Source organism: Schistocerca americana, chromosome 10, assembly GCF_021461395.2.
Source record: "Schistocerca americana isolate TAMUIC-IGC-003095 chromosome 10, iqSchAmer2.1, whole genome shotgun sequence".
NCBI lineage: Eukaryota > Metazoa > Arthropoda > Insecta > Orthoptera > Acrididae > Schistocerca > Schistocerca americana.
Genome location: NC_060128.1, coordinates 58,114,915 through 58,140,300, shown reverse-complemented (window position 1 = coordinate 58,140,300; position 25,386 = coordinate 58,114,915).

The following is a 25,386-nucleotide window of genomic DNA, read 5'->3' as shown; positions in this document are numbered from 1 at the left end:
TTTGAAAGAATGTTCTGTCAAGTTCATATAAGAATGTAGCATTTTATTTCCAAAGTGTAGTAAATCTTTGTTATCTCACAGCAGGGTGAGCGCACTACAAGGCTGAAATTTTTATTTGCCCATCAAGTGGGCTTTTGGTGGAAATGACACACCACCAGCAGCATGTTGTCCACGAGAAGGTGGTGTGGATGGGTGGGGGAGGGGGGGGCGGAGGGGGCGAGCGTAAGAGTACAAGTTGTTCTTCTATTGGTACGCACTAAGGCTTTATAGTGCTTTAAAGAATGTTCCTTCAAGTTCATATAAGAATGAAGCAATTTATTTCCAAAGTGTAGTAAATCTTTGTTTTCTCACAGCAGGGTGATCGCACTACAAGGCTGCAATTTTTATTTGCCCATCAAGTGGGCTTTTAATGGAAATGACACACCACCAGCAGCATGTTGCCCACGAGAGGGGGGTGGGATGGGGGGGCGAGCAAGAGAGGACAAGTTGTTCTTCTATTGGTATGTACTCAGGCTTTATAGGGTTTGAAACAATGTTCTTTCAAGTTCATTTAAGAATGTAGCATTCTATTTCCAAAGTGTATTAAATCTTTGTTTTCTCACAGCAGGGTGATCGCACTACAAGGCTGCAATTTTTATATGCCCATCAAGTGGGCTTTTGGTGGAAATGACACACCACCAGCAGCATGTTGTCAACGAGAGGGGGGTGGGATGGAGGGCGAGTGTAAGAGGACAAGTTGTTTTTCTATTGGTATGTACTCAGGCTTTATAGTGTTTGAAAGAATGTTCTTTCAAGTTCATTTAAGAATGTAGCATTTTATTTCCAAAGTGTAGTATATCTTTGTTTCTTCACAGCAGGGTGATCGCACTACAAGGCTGCAATTTTTATTTGCCCATCAAGTGGGCTTTTGGTGGAAATGACACACCACCAGCAGCATGTTGCCCACGAGAGGGTGGTGTGATGGGGGGGGCGAGCAGGGGAGGACATATTGTTCTTCTATTGGTATGTACTCAGGCTTTATAGTGTTTGAAAGAATGTTCTTTCAAGTTCATATAAGAATGTAACATTTTATTTCCAAAGTGTAGTAAATCTTTGTTTTCTCACAGCAGGGTGATCGCACTACAAGGCTGCAATTTTTATTTGCCCATCAAGTGGGCTTTTGGTGGAAATGACACACCACCAGCAGCATGTTGGCCACGAGATTTGGGTGGGATGGGGGGGGGCGAGCGTAAGAGGACAAGTTGTTTTTCTATTGGTATGTACTCAGGCTTTATAGTGTTTGTAAGAATGTTCTTTCAAGTTCATATAAGAATGTAGCATTTTATTTCCAAAGTGTAGTAAATCTTTGTTTCCTCACAGCAGGGTGATCGCACTACAAGGCTGCAATTTTTATTTGCCCATCAAGTGGGCTTTTGGTGGAAATGACACACCACCAGCAGCAAGTTGTCCACGAGAGGGGGGTGGGATGGAGGGCGAGTGTAAGAGGACAAGTTGTTTTTCTATTGGTATGTACTCAGGCTTTATAGTGTTTGAAAGAATGTTCTTTCAAGTTCATTTAAGAATGTAGCATTATATTTCCAAAGTATAAAAAAACTTTGTTTTCTCACAGCAGGATGATCACACTACAAGGCTGCAATTTTTATTTGCCCATCAAGTAAGCTTTTGGTGGAAATGACACACCACCAGCAGCATGTCGTCCACGAGAGGGGGGTGGGATGGGGGGGCGAACAGGAGAGGACAAGTTGTTCTTCTATTGGTATGTACTCAGGCTTTATAGTGTTTGAAAGAATGTTCTTTCAAGTTCGTATAAGAATAAAGCAATTTATTTCTTAAATGTAGTTAATCTTTGTTTTCTCACAGCAGGGTGATCGCACTACAAGGCTCCAATTTTTATTTGCCCATCAAGTGGGCTTTTGGTGGAAATGACACACCACCAGCAGCATGTTGTCCACGAGAGGGGGGTGGGATGGACAGCGAGTGTAAGAGGACAAGTTGTTTTTCTATAGGTATGTACTCATGCTTTATAGTCTTTGAAAGAATGTTCTTTCAAGTTCATTTAAGAATGTAGCATTTTATTTCCAAAGTATAGTAAATCTTTGTTTTCTCACAGCAGGGTGATCGCACTACAAAGCTGCAATTTTTATTTGCCCGTCAAGTAGGCTTTTGGTGGAAATGACACACCACCTGCAGCATGTTGGCCACGAGATTTGGGTGGGATGGGTGGGGCGAGCGTAAGAGGACAAGTCGTTTTTCTATTGGTATGTACTCAGGCTTGATAGTGTTTGAAAGAATGTTCTTTCAAGTTCATATAAGAATGTAGCATTTTGTTTCCAAAGTGTAGTAAATCTTTGTTTCCTCACAGCAGGGTGATCGCACTGCAAGGCTGCAATCTTTATTTGCCCATCAAGTGGGCTTTTGGTGGAAATGACACACCACCAGCAGCATGTTGTCCACGAGAGGGGGGTGGGATGGGGGGGCGAACAGGAGAGGACAAGTTGTTCTTCTATTGGTATGTACTCAGGATTTATAGTGTTTGAAAGAATGTTCTTTCAAGTTCATATAAGAATGTAGCATTTTATTTCCAAAGTGTAGTAAATCTTTGTTATCTCACAGCAGGGTGAGCGCACTACAAGGCTGCAATTTTGATTTGCCCATCAAGTGGGCTTTTGGTGGAAATGACACACCACCAGCAGCATGTTGTCCACGAGAAGGCGGTGTGGAGGGAGGGGGGGGGTTGGGGGGGCGAGCGGTAAGAGTACAAGTTGTTCTTCTATTGGTATGTACTAACGCTTTATAGTGCTTTAAAGAATGTTTTTCAAGTTCGTATAAGAATAAAGCAATTTATTTCTTAGGTGTAGTAAATCTTTGTTTCTCACAGCAGCGTGATCGCACTACAAGGCTGCAATTTTTTTTGCCCATCAAGTGGGCTTTTGATAGAAATGACACACCACCAGCAGCATGTTGCCCACGAGAGGGGGGTGGGATGGGGGGGGGCGAGCAGGAGAGGACAAGTTGTCCTTTTATTGGTATGTACTCAGGCTTTATAGTGTTTGAAAGAATGTTCTTTCAAGTTCATATAAGAATGTAGCATTCTATTTCCAAAGTGTAATAAATCTTTGTTTTCTCACAGCAGGGTGATCGCACTTCAAGGCTGCAATTTTTATTTGCCCATCAAGTGGGCTTTTGGTGGAAATGACACACCACCAGCAGCATGTTGTCCACGAGAGGGGGGTGGGATGGGGGGGCGAGTGTAAGAGGACAAGTTGTTTTTCTATTGGTATGTACTCAGGCTTTATAATTTTTGAAAGAATGTTCTTTCAAGTTCATTTAGGAATGTAGCATTTTATTTCCAAAGTATAGTAAATCATTGTTTTCTCACAGCAGGGTGATCGCACTACAAAGCAGCAATTTTTATTTGCCCATCTAGTGGGCTTTTGGTGGAAATGACACACCACCAGCAGCATGTTGTCCACCAGTGGGGGGTGGGATGGGGGGGCGAGCAGGAGAGGACAAGTTGTTCTTCTATTGGTATGTACTCAGGCTTTATATTGCTTGAAAGAATGTTCTTCCAAATTCATATAAGAATGTAACATTTTATTTCCAAAGTGTAGTAAATCTTTGTTTTCTCACAGCAGGGTGATCGCACTACAAGGCTGCAATTTTTATTTGCCCATCAAGTGGGCTTTTGGTGGAAATGACACACCACCAGCAGCATGTTGTCCACGAGATTGGGGTGGGATGGGGGGCGAGCGTAAGAGGACAAGTTGTTCTTCTATTGGTATGTACTCAGGCTTTATAGTGTTTGAAAGAATGTTCTTTCAAGTTCATATAAGAATGTAGCAATTTATTTCCAAAGTGTAGTAAATCATTGTTTTCTCACAGCAGGCTGATCAAACTACAAGGCTGCAATTTTTATTTGGGCATCAAGTGGGCTTTTGGTGGAAATGACACACCACCACAAGCATTTTGACCACGAGAGGGGGTTGGGATGGGTGGGCGAGCGTAAGAGGACAAGTTGTTATTCTATTGGTATGTACTCAGGCTTTCTAGTGTTTGAAAGAAAGTTCGGTCAAGTTCGTATAAGAATGTAGCATTTTATTTCCAAAGTGTAGTAAATCTTTGTTTTCTCACAGCAGGCTGATCACACTACAAGGCTGCAACTTTTATTTGCCCATCAAGTGGACTTTTGGTGGAAATAACACACCACCAGCAGCATGTTGTCCACGAGAGGGGGGTGGGGTGGGGGGGCGAGCAGGATAGGACAAGTTGTTTTTCTACTGGTATGTACTCAGGCTTTATAGTGTTTGAATGAATGTTCTTTCAAGTTCATATAAGAATGTGGCATTTTATTTCCAAAGTGTAGTAAATCTTTGTTTCCTCACAACAGGGTGATCACACTACAAGGCTGCAATTTCTATTTGCCCATCAAGTGGGCTTTTGGTGGAAATGACACACCACCAGCAGCATGTTGCCTACGAGAGGGGGTGTGATGGGGGGGCGAGCAGGGGAGGACATGTTGTTCTTCTATTGGTATGTACTCAGGCTTTATAGTGTTTGAAAGAATGTTCTTTCAAGTTCATATAAGAATGTAACATTTTATTTCCAAAGTGTAGTAAATCTTTGCTTTCTCACAGCAGGGTGATCGCACTACAAGGCTGCAATTTTTATTTGCCCATCAAGTGGGCTTTTGGTGGAAATGACACAGCACCAGCAGCATGTTGTCCACGAGAGGGGGGTGGAATGGGGTGGCGGACAGGAGAGGACAAGTTGTTCTTCTATTGGTATGTACTCAGGCTTTACTGTGTTTTGAAAGAATGTTCTCTCAAGTTCATACAAGAATGTAGCATTTTATTTCCAAAGTGTAGTAAATCTTTGTTTTCTCACAGCAGGGTGATCGCACTACAAGGCTGCAATTTTTATTTGCCCACCAAGTGGGCTTTTGGAGGAAATGAATCACCACCAGCAGCATGTTGTCCACGAGAGGGGGGTTTGATGGGGGGGCGAGCAGGAGAGGACAAGTTGTTCTTCTATTGGTATGTACTCATGCTTTATAGTGTTTGAAAGAATGTTCTTTCAAGTTCATATAAGAATGTAGCATTTTATTTCGAAAGTGTAGTAAATCTTTGTTTTCTCACACCAGGGTGACCGCACTTTAAGGCAGCAATATTTATTTGCCCATCAAGTGGGCTTTTGGTTGAAATGACACACCTCCAGCAGCATGTTGTCCACGAGAGGGGGGTGGGATGGGGCGGCGAGCAGGAGAGGACAAGTTGGTCTTCTATTGGTATGTACTCAGGCATTATAGTGTTTGAAAGAATGTTCTTTCAAGTTCATATAATAATGTAGCATTTTATTTCCAAAGTGTTGTAAATCTTTGTTTTCTCACAGCAGGGTGATCGCACTACAAGGCTGCAATTTTTATTTGCCCATCAAGTGGGCTTTTGGTGGAAATGACACACCACCAGCAGCATGTTGTCCACGATAGGGGGGGGTGGGATGGGGGGGCGAGCAGGAGAGGACAAGTTGTTCCTCTATTTGTATGTACTCAGGCTTTATAGTGTTTGAAAGAATGTTCTTTCACATTCATATAAGAATGTAGCAATTTATTTCCAAAGTGCAGTAAATCTTTGTTTCCTCACAGCAGGGTGATCACACTACAAGGCTGCAATTTTTATTTGCCCATCAAGTGGGCTTTTGGTGGAAATGACACACCACCAGCAGCATGTTGGCCACGAGATTTGGGTGGGATGGGTGGGGCGAGCGTAAGAGGACAAGTCGTTTTTCTATTGGTATGTACTCAGGCTTTATAGTGTTTGAAAGAATGTTCTTTCAAGTTCATATAAGAATGTAGCATTTTGTTTCCAAAGTGTAGTAAATCTTTGTTTCCTCACAGCAGGGTGATCGCACTGCAAGGCTGCAATTTTTATTTGCCCATCAAGTGGGCTTTTGGTGGAAATGACACACCACCAGCAGCATGTTGTCCACGAGAGGGGGGTGGAATGGGGTGGCGGACAGGAGAGGACAAGTTGTTCTTCTATTGGTATGTACTCAGGCTTTACAGTGTTTGAAAGAAAGTTCTTTCAAGTTCATACAAGAATGTAGCATTTTATTTCCAAAGTGTTGTAAATCTTTGTTTTCTCACAGCAGGGTGATCGCACTACAAGGCTGCAATTTTTATTTGCCCATCAAGTAGCCTTTCGGTGGAAATGACACACCACCAGCAGCATGTTGTCCACGAGAGGGGGGTGGAAGGCGTGGGGCGGGCAGGAGGGGACTAATTGTTCTTCTATTGGTATGTACTCAGGCTTTATAGTGTTTCAAACAATGTTCATTCAAGTTCATATAAGAATGTAGCATTTTATTTCGAAAGTGTAGTAAATCTTTGTTTTCTCACACCAGGGTGATCGCACTATAAGGCTGCAATTTTTATTAGCCCATCAAGTGGGCTTTTGGTTGAAATGACACACCTCCAGCAGCATGTTGTCCACGAGAGTGGGGTGGGATGGGGGGGCGAGCAGGAGAGGACAAGTTGTTCTTCTATTGGTATGTACTCAGGCATTATAGTGTTTAAAAGAATGTTCTTTCAAGTTCATATAAGAATGTAGCATTTTATTTCCAAAGTGTAGTAAATCTTTGTTTTCTCACAGCAGGGTGATCGCACTACAAGGCTGCAATTTTTATTTGCCCATCAAGTGGGCTTTTGGTGGAAATGACACACCACCAGCAGCATGTTGTCCACGAGAGGGGGGGTGGGATGGGGGGGCGAGCAGGAGAGGACAAGTTGTTCCTCTATTTGTATGTACTCAGGCTTCATAGTCTTTGAAAGAATGTTCTTTCACGTTCATATAAGAATGTAGCAATTTATTTCCAAAGTGTAGTAAATCTTTGTTTTCTCACAGCAGGCTGATCACACTACAAGGCTGCAATTTTTATTTGGGCATCAAGTGGGCTTTTGGTGGAAATGACACACCACCTGCAGCATTTTGTCCACGAGAGGGGGTTCGGATGGGGGGGCGGGCGTAAGAGGACAAGTTGTTCTTCTTTTGTTATGTACTCAGGCTTTATAGTGTTTGAAAGAAAGTTCGTTCAAGTTCGTATAAGAATGTAGCATTTTATTTCCAAAGTGTAGTAAATCTTTGTTTTCTCACAGCAGGCTGATCACACTACAAGGCTGCAACTTTTATTTGCCCATCAAGTGGGCTTTTGGTGGAAATAACACACCACCAGCAGCTGTTGTCCACGAGAGGGCGGTGGGATGGGGGGGCGAGCAGGAGAGGACAAGTTGTTCTTCTATTGGTATGTACTCAGGATTTATAGTGTTTGAAAGAATGTTCTTTCAAGTTCATATAAGAATGTAGCATTATATTTCCAAAGTGTAGTAAATCTTTGTGTTCTCACAGCAGGGTGATCACACTACAAGGCTGCAATTTTTATTTGCCCATCAAGTGGGCTTTTGGTGGAAATGACACACTACCACGAGCATGTTGTCCACGAGAAAGGGGTGGGATCTGGGGGGCGAGCAGGGGAGGACATGTTGTTCTTCTATTGCTATGTACTCAGGCTTTATAGTGTTTGAAAGAATGTTCTTTCAAGTTCATATAAGAATGTAACATTTTATTTCCAAAGTGTAGTAAATCTTTGTTTTCTCACAGCAGGGTGATCGCACTACAAGGCTGCAATTTTTATTTGCCCATCAAGTGGGCTTTTGGTGGAAATGACACACCACCAGCAGCATGTTGTCCACGAGATTGGAGTGGGATGGGGGGGCGAGCGTAAGAGGACAAGTTGTTCTTCTATTGGTATGTACTAAGGCTTTATAGTGTTTGAAAGAAAGTTCGTTCAAGATCGTATAAGAATGTAGCATTTTATTTCCAAAGTGTAGTAAATTTTGGTTTTCTCGCAGCAGGCTGATCACACTACAAGGCTGCATCATTTATTTGCCCATCAAGTGGGCTTTTGGTGGAAATAAAACACCAACAGCAGCATGTTGCCCACGAGAGGGGGGGTGGGGTGGGGGGGCGAACAGGAGAGAACAAGTTGTTGTTCTATTGGTATGTACTCAGGCTTTATAGTGTTTGATAGAATGTTCTTTCAAGTTCATATAAGAATGTAGCATTTTATTTCCAAAGTGTAGTAAATCTTTGTGTTCTCACAGCAGGGTGATCACACTACAAGGCTGCAATATTTATTTGCCAATCAAGTGGGCTTTCAGTGGAAATGACACACCACCACCAGCATGTTGTCCACGAGAGGGGGGTGGGATGGGGGGGCGAGCAGGAGACGACAAGTTGTTCTTCTATTGGTATGTACTCAGGCTTTATAGTGTTTGAAAGAATGTTCTTTCAAGTTCATATAAGAATGTAGCATTTTATTTCGAAAGTGTAGTAAATCTTTGTTTTCTCACAGCAGGGTGATCACACTACAAGGCTGCAATTTTCATTTGCCCATCAAGTGGGCTTTTGGTGGAGATAACACACCACCAGCAGCATGTTGTCCACGAGAGGGGGTTGGGATGGGGGGGCGAGCAGGAGAGAACAAGTTGTTGTTCTATTGGTATGTACTCAGGCTTTATAGTGTTTGATAGAATGTTCTTTCAAGTTCATATAAGGATGTAGCATTTTATTTCCAAAGTGTAGTAAATCTTTGTTTGCTCACAGCAGGGTGATCAAACTACAAGGCTGCAATTTTTATTTGCCCATCAAGTGGGCTTTTGGTGGAAATGACACACCACCAGCAGCATGTTGGCCACGAGATTTGGGTGGGATGGGTGGGGCGAGCGTAAGAGGACAAGTCGTTTTTCTATTGGTATGTACTCAGGCTTTATAGTGTTTGAAAGAATGTTCTTTCAAGTTCATATAAGAATGTAGCATTTTTTTTCCAAAGTGTAGTAAATCTTTGTTTCCTCACAGCAGGGTGATCGCACTGCAAGGCTGCAATTTTTATTTGCCCATCAAGTGGGCTTTTGGTGGAAATGACACACCACCAGCAGCATGTGTTCCACGAGAGGGGGGTGGAATGGGGTGGCGGACAGGAGAGGACAAGTTGTTCTTCTATTGGTATGTACTCAGGCTTTACAGTGTTTGAAAGAAAGTTCTTTCAAGTTCATACAAGAATGTAGCATTTTATTTCCAAAGTGTAGTAAATCTTTGTATTCTCACAGAAGGGTGATCGCACTACAAGGCTGCAATTTTTATTTGCCCATCAAGTGGGCTTTCGGTGGAAATGACACACCACCAGCAGCATGTTGTCCACGAGAGGGGGGTGGAAGGCGTGGGGCGGGCAGGAGGGGACTAATTGTTCTTCTATTGGTATGTACTCAGGCTTTATAGTGTTTCAAACAATGTTCATTCACGTTCATATAAGAATGTAGCATTTTATTTCCAATGTGTAGTAAATCTTTGTTTTCTCACAGCAGAGTGATCGCACTACAAGGCTGCAATTTTTATTTGCCCATCAAGTGGGCTTTTGGTGGAAATGACACACCACCAGCAGCAAGTTGTCCACGAGAGGGGGGTGGAATGGGGGGGGCGAGCAGGAGAGGACAAGTTGTTCTTCTGTTGGTATGTACTGATGCTTTATAGTGTTTGAAAGAATGTTCTTTCAAGTTCATATAAGAATGTAGCATTTTATTTCGAAAGTGTAGTAAATCTTTGTTTTCTCACACCAGGGTGATCGCACTATAAGGCTGCAATTTTTATTAGCCCATCAAGTGGGCTTTTGGTTGAAATGACACACCTCCAGCAGCATGTTGTCCACGAGAGGGGGGTGGGATGGGGGGGCGAGAAGGAGAGGACAAGTTGTTCTTCTATTGGTATGTACTCAGGCATTATAGTGTTTGAAAGAATGTTCTTTCAAGTTCATATAAGAATGTAGCATTTTATTTCCAAAGTGTAGTAAATCTTTGTTTTCTCACAGCAGGGTGATCGCACTACAAGGCTGCAATTTTTATTTGCCCATCAAGTGGGCTTTTGGTGGAAATGACACACCACCAGCAGCATGTTGTCCACGAGAGGGGGGGTGGGATGGGGGGGCGAGCAGGAGAGGACAAGTTGTTCCTCTATTTGTATGTACTCAGGCTTCATAGTCTTTGAAAGAATGTTCTTTCACGTTCATATAAGAATGTAGCAATTTATTTCCAAAGTGTAGTAAATCTTTGTTTTCTCACAGCAGGCTGATCACACTACAAGGCTGCAATTTTTATTTGGGCATCAAGTGGGCTCTTGGTGGAAATGACACACCACCTGCAGCATTTTGTCCACGAGAGGGGGTTGGGATGGGGGGGCGGGCGTAAGAGGACAAGTTGTTCTTCTGTTGGTATGTACTCAGGCTTTATAGTGTTTGAAAGAATGTTCGTTCAAGTTCGTATAAGAATGTAGCATTTTATTTCCAAAGTGTAGTAAATCTTTGTTTTCTCACAGCAGGCTGATCACACTACAACGCTGCAACTTTTATTTGCCCATCAAGTGGGCTTTTGGTGGAAATAACACACCACCAGCTGCTGTTGTCCACGAGAGGGCGGTGGGATGGGGGGGCGAGCAGGAGAGGACAAGTTGTTCTTCTATTGGTATGTACTCAGGATTCATAGTGTTTGAAAGAATGTTCTTTCAAGTTCATATAAGAATGTAGCATTATATTTCCAAAGTGTAGTAAATCTTTGTGTTCTCACAGCAGGGTGATCACACTACAAGGCTGCAACTTTTATTTGCCCATCAAGTGGGCTTTTGGTGGAAATGACACACTACCACGAGCATGTAGTCCACGAGAAAGGTGTGGGATCTGGGGGGCGAGCAGGGGAGGACATGTTGTTCTTCTATTGCTATGTACTCAGGCTTTATAGTGATTGAAAGAATGTTCTTTCAAGTTCATATAAGAATGTAACATTTTATTTCCAAAGTGTAGTAAATCTTTGTTTTCTCACAGCAGGGTGATCGCACTACAAGGCTGCAATTTTTATTTGCCCATCAAGTGGGCTTTTGGTGGAAATGACACACCACCAGCAGCATGTTGTCCACGAGATTGGAGTGGGATGGGGGGGCGAGCGTAAGAGGACAAGTTGTTCTTCTATTGGTATGTACTCAGGCTTTATAGTGGTTGAAAGAATGTTCTTTCAAGTTCATATAAGAATGTAGCATTTTATTTCCAATGTGTAGTAAATCTTTGTTTTCTCACAGCAGGGTGATCGCACTACAAGGCTGCAATTTTTATTTGGGCATCAAGTGGGCTTCTGGTGGAAATGACACACCACCATCAGCATTTTGTCCACGAGAGGGGGTTGGGATGGGGGGGCGAGCGTAAGAGGACAAGTTGTTCTTCTATTGGTATGTACTAAGGCTTTATAGTGTTTGAAAGAAAGTTCGTTTAAGATCGTATAAGAATGTAGCATTTTATTTCCAAAGTGTAGTAAATTTTGGTTTTCTCGCAGCAGGCTGATCACACTACAAGGCTGCAGCATTTATTTGCCCATCAAGTGGGCTTTTGGTGGAAATAAAACACCAACAGCAGCATGTTGCCCACGAGAGGGGGGGTGGGGTGGGGGGGCGAGCAGGAGAAGACAAGTTGTTCTTCTATTGGTATGTACTCAGAATTTATAGTGTTTGAAAGAATGTTCTTTCAAGTTCATATAAGAATGTAGCATTTTATTTCCAAAGTGTAGTAAATCTTTGTGTTCTCACAGCAGGGTGATCACACTACAAGGCTGCAATATTTATTTGCCAATCAAGTGGGCTTTCAGTGGAAATGACACACCACCACCAGCATGTTGTCCACGAGAGGGGGGTGGGATGGGGGGGCGAGCAGGAGAGGACAAGTTGTTCTTCTATTGGTATGTACTCAGGCTTTATAGTGTTTGAAAGAATGTTCTTTCAAGTTCATATAAGAATGTAGCATTTTATTTCCAAAGTGTAGTAAATCTTTGTTTTCTCACAGCAGGGTGATCACACTACAAGGCTGCAATTTTTATTTGCCCATCAAGTGGGCTTTTGGTGGAGATAACACACCACCAGCAGCATGTTGTCCACGAGAGGGGGTTGGGATGGGGGGGCGAGCAGGAGAGAACAAGTTGTTGTTCTATTGGTATGTACTCAGGCTTTATAGTGTTTGAAAGAATGTTCTTTCAAGTTCATATAAGGATGTAGCATTTTATTTCCAAAGTGTAGTAAATCTTTGTTTGCTCACAGCAGGGTGATCACACTACAAGGCTGCAATTTTTATTTGCCCATCAAGTGGGCTTTTGGTGGAAATGACACACCACCAGCAGCATGTTGGCCACGAGATTTGGGTGGGATGGGTGGGGCGAGCGTAAGAGGACAAGTCGTTTTTCTATTGGTATGTACTCAGGCTTTATAGTGTTTGAAAGAATGTTCTTTCAAGTTCATATAAGAATGTAGCATTTTGTTTCCAAAGTGTAGTAAATCTTTGTTTCCTCACAGCAGGGTGATCGCACTGCAAGGCTGCAATTTTTATTTTCCCATCAAGTGGGCTTTTGGTGGAAATGACACACCACCAGCAGCATGTTGTCCACGAGAGGGGGGTGGAATGGGGTGGCGGACAGGAGAGGACAAGTTGTTCTTCTATTGGTATGTACTCAGGCTTTACAGTGTTTGAAAGAAAGTTCTTTCAAGTTCATACAAAAATGTAGCATTTTATTTCCAAAGTGTGGTAAATCTTTGTATTCTCACAGAAGGGTGATCACACTACAAGGCTGCAATTTTTATTTGCCCATCAAGTGGGCTTTCGGTGGAAATGACACACCACCAGCAGCATGTTGTCCACGAGAGGGGGGTGGAAGGCGTGGGGCGGGCAGGAGGGGACTAATTGTTCTTCTATTGGTATGTACTCAGGCTTTATAGTGTTTCAAACAATGTTCATTCAAGTTCATATAAGAATGTAGCATTTTATTTCCAAAGTGTAGTAAATCTTTGTTTTCTCACAGCAGAGTGATCGCACTACAAGGCTGCAATTTTTATTTGCCCATCAAGTGGGCTTTTGGTGGAAATGACACACCACCAGCAGCAAGTTGTCCACGAGAGGGGGGTGGAATGGGGGGGGCGAGCAGGAGAGGACAAGTTGTTCTTCTGTTGGTATGTACTGATGCTTTATAGTGTTTGAAAGAATGTTCTTTCAAGTTCATATAAGAATGTAGCATTTTATTTCGACAGTGTAGTAAATCTTTGTTTTCTCACACCAGGGTGATCGCACTATAAGGCTGCAATTTTTATTAGCCCATCAAGTGGGCTTTTGGTTGAAATGACACACCTCCAGCAGCATGTTGTCCACGAGAGGGGGGTGGGATGGGGGGGCGAGCAGGAGAGGACAAGTTACAAGTTGTTCTTCTATTGGTATGTACTCAGGCATTATAGTGTTTGAAAGAATGTTCTTTCAAGTTCATATAAGAATGTAGCATTTTATTTCCAAAGTGTAGTAAATCTTTGTTTTCTCACAGCAGGGTGATCGCACTACAAGGCTGCAATTTTTATTTGCCCATCAAGTGGGCTTTTGGTGGAAATGACACACCACCAGCATCATGTTGTCCACGAGAGGGGGTTGGGATGGGGGGGCGGGCGTAAGAGGACAAGTTGTTCTTCTGTTGGTATGTACACAGGCTTTATAGTGTTTGAAAGAAAGTTCGTTCAAGTTCGTATAAGAATGTAGCATTTTATTTCCAAAGTGTAGTAAATCTTTGTTTTCTCACAGCAGGCTGATCACACTACAAGGCTGCAACTTTTATTTGCCCATCAAGTGGGCTTTTGGTGGAAATAACACACCACCAGCTGCTGTTGTCCACGAGAGGGCGGTGGGATGGGGGGGCGAGCAGGAGAGGACAAGTTGTTCTTCTATTGGTATGTACTCAGGATTTATAGTGTTTGAAAGAATGTTCTTTTAAGGTCATATAAGAATGTAGCATTATATTTCCAAAGTGTTGTAAATCTTTGTGTTCTCACAGCAGGGTGATCACACTACAAGGCTGCAATTTTTATTTGCCCATCAAGTGGGCTTTTGGTGGAAATGACACACTACCACGAGCATGTTGTCCACGAGAAAGGGGTGGGATCTGGGGGGCGAGCAGGGGAGGACATGTTGTTCTTCTATTGCTATGTACTCAGGCTTTATAGTGTTTGAAAGAATGTTCTTTCAAGTTCATATAAGAATGTAACATTTTATTTCCAAAGTGTAGTAAATCTTTGTTTTCTCACAGCAGGGTGATCGCACTACAAGGCTGCAATTTTTATTTGCCCATCAAGTGGGCTTTTGGTGGAAATGACACACCACCAGCAGCATGTTGTCCACGAGATTGGAGTGGGATGGGGGGGCGAGCGTAAGAGGACAAGTTGTTCTTCTATTGCTATGTACTCAGGCTTTATAGTGTTTGAAAGAATGTTCTTTCAAGTTCATATAAGAATGTAGCATTTTATTTCCAATGTGTAGTAAATCTTTGTTTTCTCACAGCAGGGTGATCGCACTACAAGGCTGCAATTTTTATTTGGGCATCAAGTGGGCTTCTGGTGGAAATGACACACCACCATCAGCATTTTGTCCACGAGAGGGGGTTGGGATGGGGGGGCGAGCGTAAGAGGACAAGTTGTTCTTCTATTGGTATGTACTAAGGCTTTATAGTGTTTGAAAGAAAGTTCGTTCAAGATCGTATAAGAATGTAGCATTTTATTTCCAAAGTGTAGTAAATTTTGGTTTTCTCGCAGCAGGCTGATCACACTACAAGGCTGCATCATTTATTTGCCCATCAAGTGGGCTTTTGGTGGAAATAAAACACCAACAGCAGCATGTTGCCCACGAGAGGGTGGGTGGGGTGGGGGGGCGAGCAGGAGAAGACAAGTTGTTCTTCTATTGGTATGTACTCAGAATTTATAGTGTTTGAAAGAATGTTCTTTCAAGTTCATATAAGAATGTAGCATTTTATTTCCAAAGTGTAGTAAATCTTTGTGTTCTCACAGCAGGGGGATCACACTACAAGGCTGCAATATTTATTTGCCAATCAAGTGGGCTTTCAGTGGAAATGACACACCACCACCAGCATGTTGTCCACGAGAGGGGGGTGGGATGGGGGGGCGAGCAGGAGAGGACAAGTTGTTCTTCTATTGGTATGTACTCAGGCTTTATAGTGTTTGAAAGAATGTTCTTTCAAGTTCATATAAGAATGTAGCATTTTATTTCCAAAGTGTAGTAAATCTTTGTTTTCTCACAGCAGGGTGATCACACTACAAGGCTGCAATTTTTATTTGCCCATCAAGTGGGCTTTTGGTGGAGATAACACACCACCAGCAGCATGTTGTCCACGAGAGGGGGTTGGGATGGGGGGGCGAGCAGGAGAGAACAAGTTGTTGTTCTATTGGTATGTACTCGGGCTTTATAGTGTTTGAAAGAATGTTCGTTCATGATCATATACGAATGTAGCAATTTATTTCCAAAGTGTAGTAAATCTTTGTTTTCTCATTGAAAGGTGATCGCACTACAAGGCTGCAATTTTTATTTGCCCATCAAGTGGTCTTTTGGTGGAAATGACACACCACCAGCAGCATGTTGTCCACGAGGGGGGGGTGGGATGGATGGGCGAGCGTAAGAGGATAAGTTGTTCGTCTATTGGTATGTACTCAGGCTTTATAGTGTTTGAAACATTGTTCTTTCAAGTTCATATAGGAATGTAACATTTTATTTCCAAGGTGTAGTAAATCATTGCTTTCTCACAGCAGAGTGATCGCACTACAAGGCTGCAATTTTTATTTGCCCATCAAGTGGGCTATTGGTGGAAATGACACACCACCAGCAGCATGTTGGCCACAAGAGGGGGGTGGGATGGGGTGGCGGGCAGGAGAGGACAAGTTGTTCTTCTATTGGTATGTACTCAGGCTTTACAGTGTTTGAAAGAATGTTCATTCAAGTTCATATAAGAATGTAGCATTTTATTTCCAAGGTGTAGTAATTCTTTGTATTCTCACAGAAGGGTGATCGCACTACAAGGCTGCAATTTTTATTTGCCCATCAAGTGGGCTTTTGGTGGAAATGACACACCACCAGCAGCATGCTGTCCACGTGAGGGGGGTGGGATGGGGGGGCGGGCAGGAGAGGACAAGTTGTTCTTCTATTGGTATGTACTCAGGCTTTATAGTGTTTGAAAGAATGTTCTTTCAAGTTCATATAAGAATGTAGCATTTTATTTCCAAAGTGCAGTAAATCTTTGCTTTCTCACAGCAGGGTGATCGCACTACTAGGCCGCAATTTTTATTTGCCCATCAAGTGAGCTTTTGGTGGAAATGACACACCACCAGCAGCATGTTGTCCACGTGAGGAGGGTGGGATGGGGGGGGGGCGAGCAGGAGAGGACAAGTTGTTCTTCTATTGCTATGTACTCAGGATTTATAGTGTTTGAAAGAATGTTCTTTCAAGTTCATATAAGAATGTAGCAATTTATTACCAAAGTGTAGTAAATCTTTGCTTTCTCACAGCAGGGTGATCGCACTACAAGGCTTCAATTTTTATTTGCCCATCAAGTGGGCTTTTGGTGGAAATGACACACCACCAGCAGCATGTTGTCCACGAGAGGGGGGTGGGATGGGGAGCAGGCAGGAGAGACAAGTTGTCCTTTTATTGGAATGTACTCAGGTTTTTTAGTGTTTGAAAGAATGTTCTTTCAAGTTCATATAAGGATGTAGCATTTTATTTCCAAAGTATAGTAAATCTTTGCTTTCTCACAGCAGGGTGATCGCACTACAAGGCTGCAATTTTTATTTGCCCATCAAGTGGGCTTTTGGCGGAAATGACACACCACCAGCAGCATGTTGTCCACGAGAGGTTGTTGGGATGGGGGGGGGCAAACAGGAGAGACAAGTTGTTCTTCTATTGGTATGTACTCAGGCTTTATAGTGTTTGAAAGAATGTTCTTTCAAGTTCATATAAGAGTGTAACATTTTATTTCCAATGTGTAGTAAGTAATTGTTTTCTCACAGCAGGGTGACCGCACTACAAGGCTGCAATTTTTATTTACCCATCAAGTGGGCTTTTGGTGGAAATGACACACCACCAGCAGCCAGTTGTCCACGAGAGGGCAGTGGGATGGGGGGGCGAGCAGGAGAGGACAAGTTGATCTTCTATTGGTATGTACTCAGGATTTATAGTGTTTGAAAGAATGTTCTTTCAAGTTCATATAAGAATGTAGCATTTTATTTCCAAAGTGTAGTAAATCTTTGTTTTATCACAGCAGGGTGATCGCACTACAAGGCTGGAATTTTTATTTTCCCATCAAGTGGGCTTTTGGTGGAAATGACACACCACCAGCAGCATGTTGTCCATGAGTGGGGGGTGGGATGGGGGGGTAGGCAGGAGAGGACAAGTAGTTCTTCTATTGGTATGTACTCAGGCTTTATAGTGTTTGAAAAAATGTTCTTTCAAGTTCATATAAGAACCTAGCATTTTATATCCAAAGTGTAGTAATCTTAGTTTACTCACAGCAGCGTGATCGCACTACAAAGCTGCAATTTTTATTTGCCCATCAAATGTGCTTTTGGTGGAAATGACACCCCACCACCAGCATGTTGTCCACGAGAGGGGTGTGGGATGGGGGGGGCGAGCAGGAGAGGACAAGTTGTTTTTCTATTGGTATGTACTCAGGCATTATAGTGTTTGAAAGAATGCTCTTTCAAGTTCATATAAGAATGTAGCATTTTATTTCCAAAGTGTAGTAAATCTTTGTTTTCTCACAGCAGGGTGATCGCACTACAAGGCTGCAATTTTTATTTGTCCATCAAGTGCGCTTTTGGTGGAAATGACACACCACCAGCATCATGTTGTCCACGAGAGCGGGAGGGATGGGGGGGGCGAGCAGGAGAGGTCAAGTTGTTTTTCTATTGGTATGTACTCAGGCTTTAAAGTGTTTGAAAGAATGTTCTTTCAAGTTCATATAAGAATGTAGCATTTTATTTCCAAAGTGTAGTAAGTCTTTGTTTTCTCACAGCAGGGTGATCGCACTACAAGGCTGCAATTTTTATTTGTCCATCAAGTGGGCTTTTGGTGGAAATGACACACCACCAGCATCATGTTGTCCACGAGAGGGGGTTGGATGGGGGGGCGAGCAGGAGAGGACAACTTGTTTTTCTATTGGTATGTACTCAGGCTTGATAGTGTTTGAAAGAATGTTCTTTCAAGCTCATATAAGAATGTAGCATTTTATTTCCAAAGTGTAGTAAATCTTAGTTTTCTCACAGCAGGGTGATCACACTACAAGGCTGCAATTTTTATTTGTCCATCAAGTGGGCTTTTGGTGGAAGTGGCACACCACCAGCGGCATGTTGTCCACGTGAGCGGGGTGGGATGGGGTATCGAGCGGGAGAGGACAAGTTGTTTTTCTATTGGTATGTACTTAGGCTTTATAGTGTTTGAAAGAATGTTCGTTCAAGTTCATATAAGAATGTAGCATTTTATTTCCAAAGTGCAGTGAATGTTTGTTTTCTCACACCAGGGTGATCGCACTACAAGGCTGCTATTTTTATTTGTCCATCAAGTGGGCTTTTGGTGGAAATGACACATCACCCACATCATGTTGTCCACGAGAGGGGGGTGGGATAGGGGGGGCGAGCAGGAGAGGACAAGTTGTTTTTCTATTGGTATCTACTCAGGCTTTATAGTGTTTGAAAGAATGTTCTTTCACATTCATATAAGAATGTAGCATTTTATTTCCAAACTGTAGTAAATCTTTGTTTTCTCCCAGCAGGGTGATAGCACTACAAGGCTGCAATTTTTATTTGTCCAACAAGTGGGCTTTTGGTGGAAATGACACACTACCAGCATCATGAAGTCCACGAGAGGGGGGTGGGATGGAAGGGCAAGCAGGAGAGGACAAGTTGTTTTTCTATTGGTATGTACTCAGGCTTTATAGTGTTTGAAGGAATGTTCTTTCAAGTTCATGTAAGAATGTAGCATTTTATTTCCAAAGTGTAGTAAATCTTTGTTTTCTCACAGCAGGGTGATTGCACTACAAGGCTGCAATTTTTATTTGCCCATCAAGTGGGCTTTTGGTGGTAATGACACACCACCAGCATCATGTTGTCCACGAGAGGGGGGTGGGATGGGGGGGGCGAGCAGGAGAGGACAAGTTGTTTTTCTATTGGTATGTACTCAGGCTTTATAGTGTTTGAAAGAATGTTCTTTCAAGTTCATATAAGAATGTAGCCTTTTATTTCCAAAGTGTAGTAAATCTTTGTTTTCTCACAGCAAGGTGATCGCACTACAAGGCTGCAATTTTTATTTGTCCATCAAGTGGGCTTTTGATGGAAATGACACACCACCGGCATCATGTTGTCCACGAGAGGGGGGTGGGATGGTGGGGCGAGCAGGAGAGGACAAGTTGTTTTTCTATTGGTATGTACTCAGGCTTGATTGTGTTTGAAAGAATGTTCTTTCCAGTTCATATAAGAATGTAGCATTTTATTTCCAAAGTATAGTAAATCTTAGTTTTCTCACAGCAGGGTGATCACACTACAAGGCTGCAATTTTTATTTGTCCATCAAGTGGGCTTTTGGTGGAAATGGCACACCACCAGCAGCATGTTGTCCACGAGAGCGGGGTGGGATGGGGGGGCGAGCAGGAGAGGACAAGTTGTTCTTCTATTGGTATGTACTCAGGCTTTATAGTGTTTGAAAGAATGTTCTTTCAAGTTCATATAAGAATTTAGCATTTTATTTCCAAAGTGTAGTATATCTTTGTTTTCTCGCAGCAGGGTGATCGCACTACAAGGCTGGAATTTTTATTTGTCCATCAAGTCGGCTTTTGGTGGAAATGACACACCACTAGCATCATGTTGTCCACGAGAGGTGATTGGGATGGGGTGGCGAGCAGGAGAGGACAAGTTGTTTTTCTATTGCTATGTACTTAGGCTTTATAGTGTTTGAAATATTGTTCTTCCAAGTTCATATAAGAATGTAGCATTTTATTTCCAAAGTGTAGTAAATCTTTGTTTTCACACAGCAGGGTGATCGCACTACAACGCTGCAATTCTTATTTGTCCATCAAGTGGGCTTTTGCTGGAAATGACACACCACCAGCATCATGTTGTGCACGAGAGGGGGGTGGGACGGGGGGGCGAGCAGGAGTGGACAACTTGTTCTTCTATTGGTATGTACTCAGGCTTTATAGTGTTTGAAAAAAAGTTCTTTCAAGTTCACATGAGAATGTAGCATTTTATTTCCAAAGTGTAGTAAATCTTTGTTTTCTCACAGCAGGGTGATCGCACTACAAGGCTGCAATTTTTATTTGTCCATCAAGTGGGCTTTTGGTGGAAATGACACACCACCAGCAGCATGTTGTCCACGAGAAGGGGGGTGGGATCGGGAGGGCGAGCAGGAGAGGACAAGTTGTTCTCCTATTGGTATGTACTCAGGCTTTATAGTGTTTGAAAGAATGTTCTTTCAAGTTCATATAAGAATGTAGCATTTTATTTCCAAAGTGTAGTAAAACTTTGTTTCCTCACAGCAGGGTGATCGCACTACAAGGCTGCAATTTTTATTTGTCCATCAAGTGGGCTTTTGTTGGAAATGACACATTACCAGCAGCATGTTGTCCACGAGAGGGGAGTGGGATGGGGGGGTGAGCAGGAGCGGACAAGTTGTTTTTCTATTGGTATGTACTCATGCTTTATAGTGTTTGAAAGAATGTTCTTTCAAGGTCATATAAGAATGTAGCATTTTATTTCCAAAGTATAGTAAATCTTTGTTTTCTCACAGCAGGGTGATCGCACTACAAAGCTGCAATTTTTATTTGTCCATCAAGTGGCCATTTGGTGGAAATGACACCCACCAGCAGCATGTTGTCCACGAGAGCGGGGTGGGATGGCGGGGCGGCAGGAGAGGACAAGTTATTTTTCTATTGGTATGTACTCAGGCTTTATAGTGTTTGAAAGAATGTTCTTTCAAGTTCATATAAGAATGTAGCATTTTATTTCCAAAGTGTAGTAAATCTTTGTTTTCTCACAGTAGGCTGATCGCACTACAAGGCTGCAATTTTTATTTGTCCATCAACTGGGCTTTTGGTGGAAATGACACACCACCAGCAGCATGTTGTCCACGAGAGGGGGGTGGGATGGGGGGGCGAGCAGGAGAGGACAAGTTGTTTTTCTATTGGTATGTACTCTGGCTTTATAGTGTTTGAAAGAATGTTCTTTCAAGGTCATATAAGAATGTAGCATTTTATTTCCAAAGTATAGTAAATCTTTGTTTTCTCACAGCAGGGTGATCGCACTACAAAGCTGCAATTTTTATTTGTCCATCAAGTGGGCTTTTGGTGGAAATGACACACCACCAGCAGCATGTTGTCCACGAGAGGGGGGTGGGATGTGGGGGCGAGCCGGAGAGGACATGTTGTTTTTCTATTGGTATGTACTCAGGCTTTATAGTGTTTGAAAGAATGTTCTTTCAAGTTCATATGAGAATGTAGCATTTTATTTCCAAAGTGTAGTAAATCTTTGTTTTCTCACAGCAGGGTGATCGCACTACAAGGCTGCAATTTTTATTTGTACATCAAGTGGGCTTTTGGTGGAAATGACACACCACCAGCAGCATGTTGTCCACGAGAGGGGGGGTGGGATGGGGGGGGGGGCGAGCAGTAGAGGACAAGTTGTTTTTCTGATGGTATGTACTCAGGCTCTACAGTGTTTGAAAGAATGTTCTTTCAAGTTCACATGAGAATGTAGCATTTTATTTCCAAAGTGTAGTAAATCTTTGTTTTCTCACATCAGGCTGATCACACTACAAGGCTGCAATTTTTATTTGTCCATCAAGTGGGCTTTTGGTGGAAATGGCACACCACCAGCAGCATGTTGTCCATGAGAGCGGGGTGGGATGGGGGGGCAAGCAGGAGAGGACAAGTTGTTCTTCTATTGGTATGTACTTAGGCTTTATAGTGTTTGAAAGAATGTTCTTTCAAGTTCATATAAGAATGTAGCATTTTATTTCCAAAGTGTAGTAAATCTTTGTTTTCACACAGCAGGGTGATCGCACTACAACGCTGCAATTCTTATTTGTCCATCAAGTGGGCTTTTGCCAGAAATGACACACCACCAGCAGCATGTTGTCCACGAGAGGGGGGTGGGATGGGGGGGGGGGCGAGCAGGAGAGGACAAGTTGTTTTTCTATTGGTATGTACTCAGGCTTTATAGTGTTTGAAAGAATGTTCTTTCAAGTTCATATGAGAATGTAGCATTTTATTTCCAAAGTGTAGTAAATCTTTGTTTTCTCACAGCAGTGTGATCGCACTACAAGGCTGCAATTTTTATTTGTACATCAAGTGGGCTTTTGGTGGAAATGACACACCACCAGCAGCATGTTGTCCACGAGAGGTGGGGTGGGATGGGGGGGGCGAGCAGTAGAGGACAAGTTGTTTTTCTGATGGTATGTACTCAGGCTCTACAGTGTTTGAAAGAATGTTCTTTCAAGTTCTTATAAGAATGTAGCATTTTATTTCCAAAGTGTAGTAAATCTTTGTTTTCTCACAGCAGGCTGATCGCACTACAAGGCTGCAATTTTTATTTGTCCATCAAGTGGGCTTTTGGTGGAAATGCCACACCACCAGCAGCATGTTGTCCACGAGAGGGGGGTGGGATGGGGGGGCGAGCAGGAGAATACAAGTTGTTTTTCTATTGGTATGTACTCTGGCTTTATAGTGTTTGAAAGAATGTTCTTTCAAGTTAATATAAGAATGTAGCATTTTATTTCCAAAGTGTAGTAAATCTTTGTTTTCTCACAGCAGGGTGATCGCACTACAAGGCTGCAATTTTTATTTGTCAATCAAGTGGGCTTTTGGTGGAAATGACACACCACCAGCATCATGTTGTCCACGAGAGGGGTGTGGGATGGGGGGGCGAGCAGGAGAGGACAAGTTGTTTTTTTAATGGTATGTCCTCAGGCTTGATAGTGTTTGAAAGAATGTTCTTTCAAGTTCATATAAGAATGTATCATTTTATTTCCAAAGTGTAGTAAATCTTAGTTTTCTCACAGCAGGCTGAACACACTACAAGGCTGCAATTTTTATTTGTCCATCAAGTGGGCTTTTGGTGGAAATGGCACACCACCAGCAGCATGTTGTCCATGAGAGCGGGGTGGGATGGGGGGGGGGGAGCAGGAGAGGACAAGTTTTTCTTCTATTGGTATGTACTTAGGCTTTATAGTGTTTGAAAGAATGTTCTTTCAAGTTCATATAAGAATGTAGCATTTTATTTCCAAAGTGTAGTAAATCTTTGTTTTCACACAGCAGGGTGATTGCACTACAACGCTGCAATTCTTATTTGTCCATCAAGTGGGCTTTTGCTAGAAATGACACACCACCAGCAGCATGTTGTCCACGAGAGGGGGGTGGGATGGGGGGGGCGAGCAGGAGAGGACAAGTTGTTTTTCTATTGGTATGTACTCAGGCTTTATTGTGTTTGAAAGAATGTTCTTTCAAGTTCATATGAGAATGTAGCATTTTATTTCCAAAGTGTAGTAAATCTTTGTTTCCTCACAGCAGGGTTATCGCACTACAAAGCTGCAATTTTTATTTGTCCATCAAGTGGGCTTTTGGTGGAAATGCACATTACAAGCAGCATGTTGTCCACGAGAGAGGGGTGGGATGGGGGTGTGAGCAGGAGCGGACAAGTTGTTTTTCTATTGGTATGTACTCATGCTTTATAGTGTTTGAAAGAATGTTCTTTCAAGTTAATATAAGAAAGTAGCATTTTATTTCCAAAGTGTAGTAAATCTTTGTTTTCTCACAGCAGGATGATCGCACTACAAGGCTGCAAATTTTATTAGTTCATCAAGTGGGCTTTTGGTGGAAATGACCCACCACCAGCATCATGTTGTCCACGAGAGGGGGGTGGGATGGGGGGGCGAGCCGGAGAGGACATGTTGTTTTTCAATTGGTATGTACTCAGGCTTTATAGTGTTTGAAAGAATGTTCTTTCAAGTTCATATAAGAATGTAGCATTTTATTTCCAAAGTGTAGTAAATCTTTGTTTTCTCACAGGAGGCTGATTGCACTACACGGCTGCAATTTTTATTTGTCCATCAAGTGGGCTTTTGGTGGAAATGACACACCACCAGCATCATGTTGTCCACAAGAGGGGAATGCGATGGGAGGCGAGCAGGAGAGGACAAGTGGTTCTTCTATTGGTATATACTCAGGCTTTATAGTGTTTGAAAGAATGTTCTTTCAAGGTCATATAAGAATGTAGCATTTTATTTCCAAAGTATAGTAAATCTTTGTTTTCTCACAGCAGGGTGATCGCACTACAAAGCTGCAATTTTTATTTGTCCATCAAGTGGCCATTTGGTGGAAATGACACCCACCAGCAGCATGTTGTCCACGAGAGCGGGGTGGGATGGGGGGGCGGCAGGAGAGGACAAGTTATTTTTCTATTGGTATGTACTCAGGCTTTATAGTGTTTGAAAGAATGTTCTTTCAAGTTCATATAAGAATGTAGCATTTTATTTCCAAAGTGTAGTAAATCTTTGTTTTCTCACAGTAGGCTGATCGCACTACAAGGCTGCAATTTTTATTTGTCCATCAACTGGGCTTTTGGTGGAAATGACACACCACCAGCAGCATGTTGTCCACGAGAGGGGGGTGGGATGGGGGGGCGAGCAGGAGAGGACAAGTTGTTTTTCTATTGGTATGTACTCTGGCTTTATAGTGTTTGAAAGAATGTTCTTTCAAGGTCATATAAGAATGTAGCATTTTATTTCCAAAGTATAGTAAATCTTTGTTTTCTCACAGCAGGGTGATCGCACTACAAAGCTGCAATTTTTATTTGTCCATCAAGTGGGCTTTTGGTGGAAATGACACACCACCAGCAGCATGTTGTCCACGAGAGGGGGGTGGGATGTGGGGGCGAGCCGGAGAGGACATGTTGTTTTTCTATTGGTATGTACTCAGGCTTTATAGTGTTTGAAAGAATGTTCTTTCAAGTTCATATGAGAATGTAGCATTTTATTTCCAAAGTGTAGTAAATCTTTGTTTTCTCACAGCAGGGTGATCGCACTACAAGGCTGCAATTTTTATTTGTACATCAAGTGGGCTTTTGGTGGAAATGACACACCACCAGCAGCATGTTGTCCACGAGAGGGGGGGTGGGATGGGGGGGGGGGCGAGCAGTAGAGGACAAGTTGTTTTTCTGATGGTATGTACTCAGGCTCTACAGTGTTTGAAAGAATGTTCTTTCAAGTTCACATGAGAATGTAGCATTTTATTTCCAAAGTGTAGTAAATCTTTGTTTTCTCACATCAGGCTGATCACACTACAAGGCTGCAATTTTTATTTGTCCATCAAGTGGGCTTTTGGTGGAAATGGCACACCACCAGCAGCATGTTGTCCATGAGAGCGGGGTGGGATGGGGGGGCAAGCAGGAGAGGA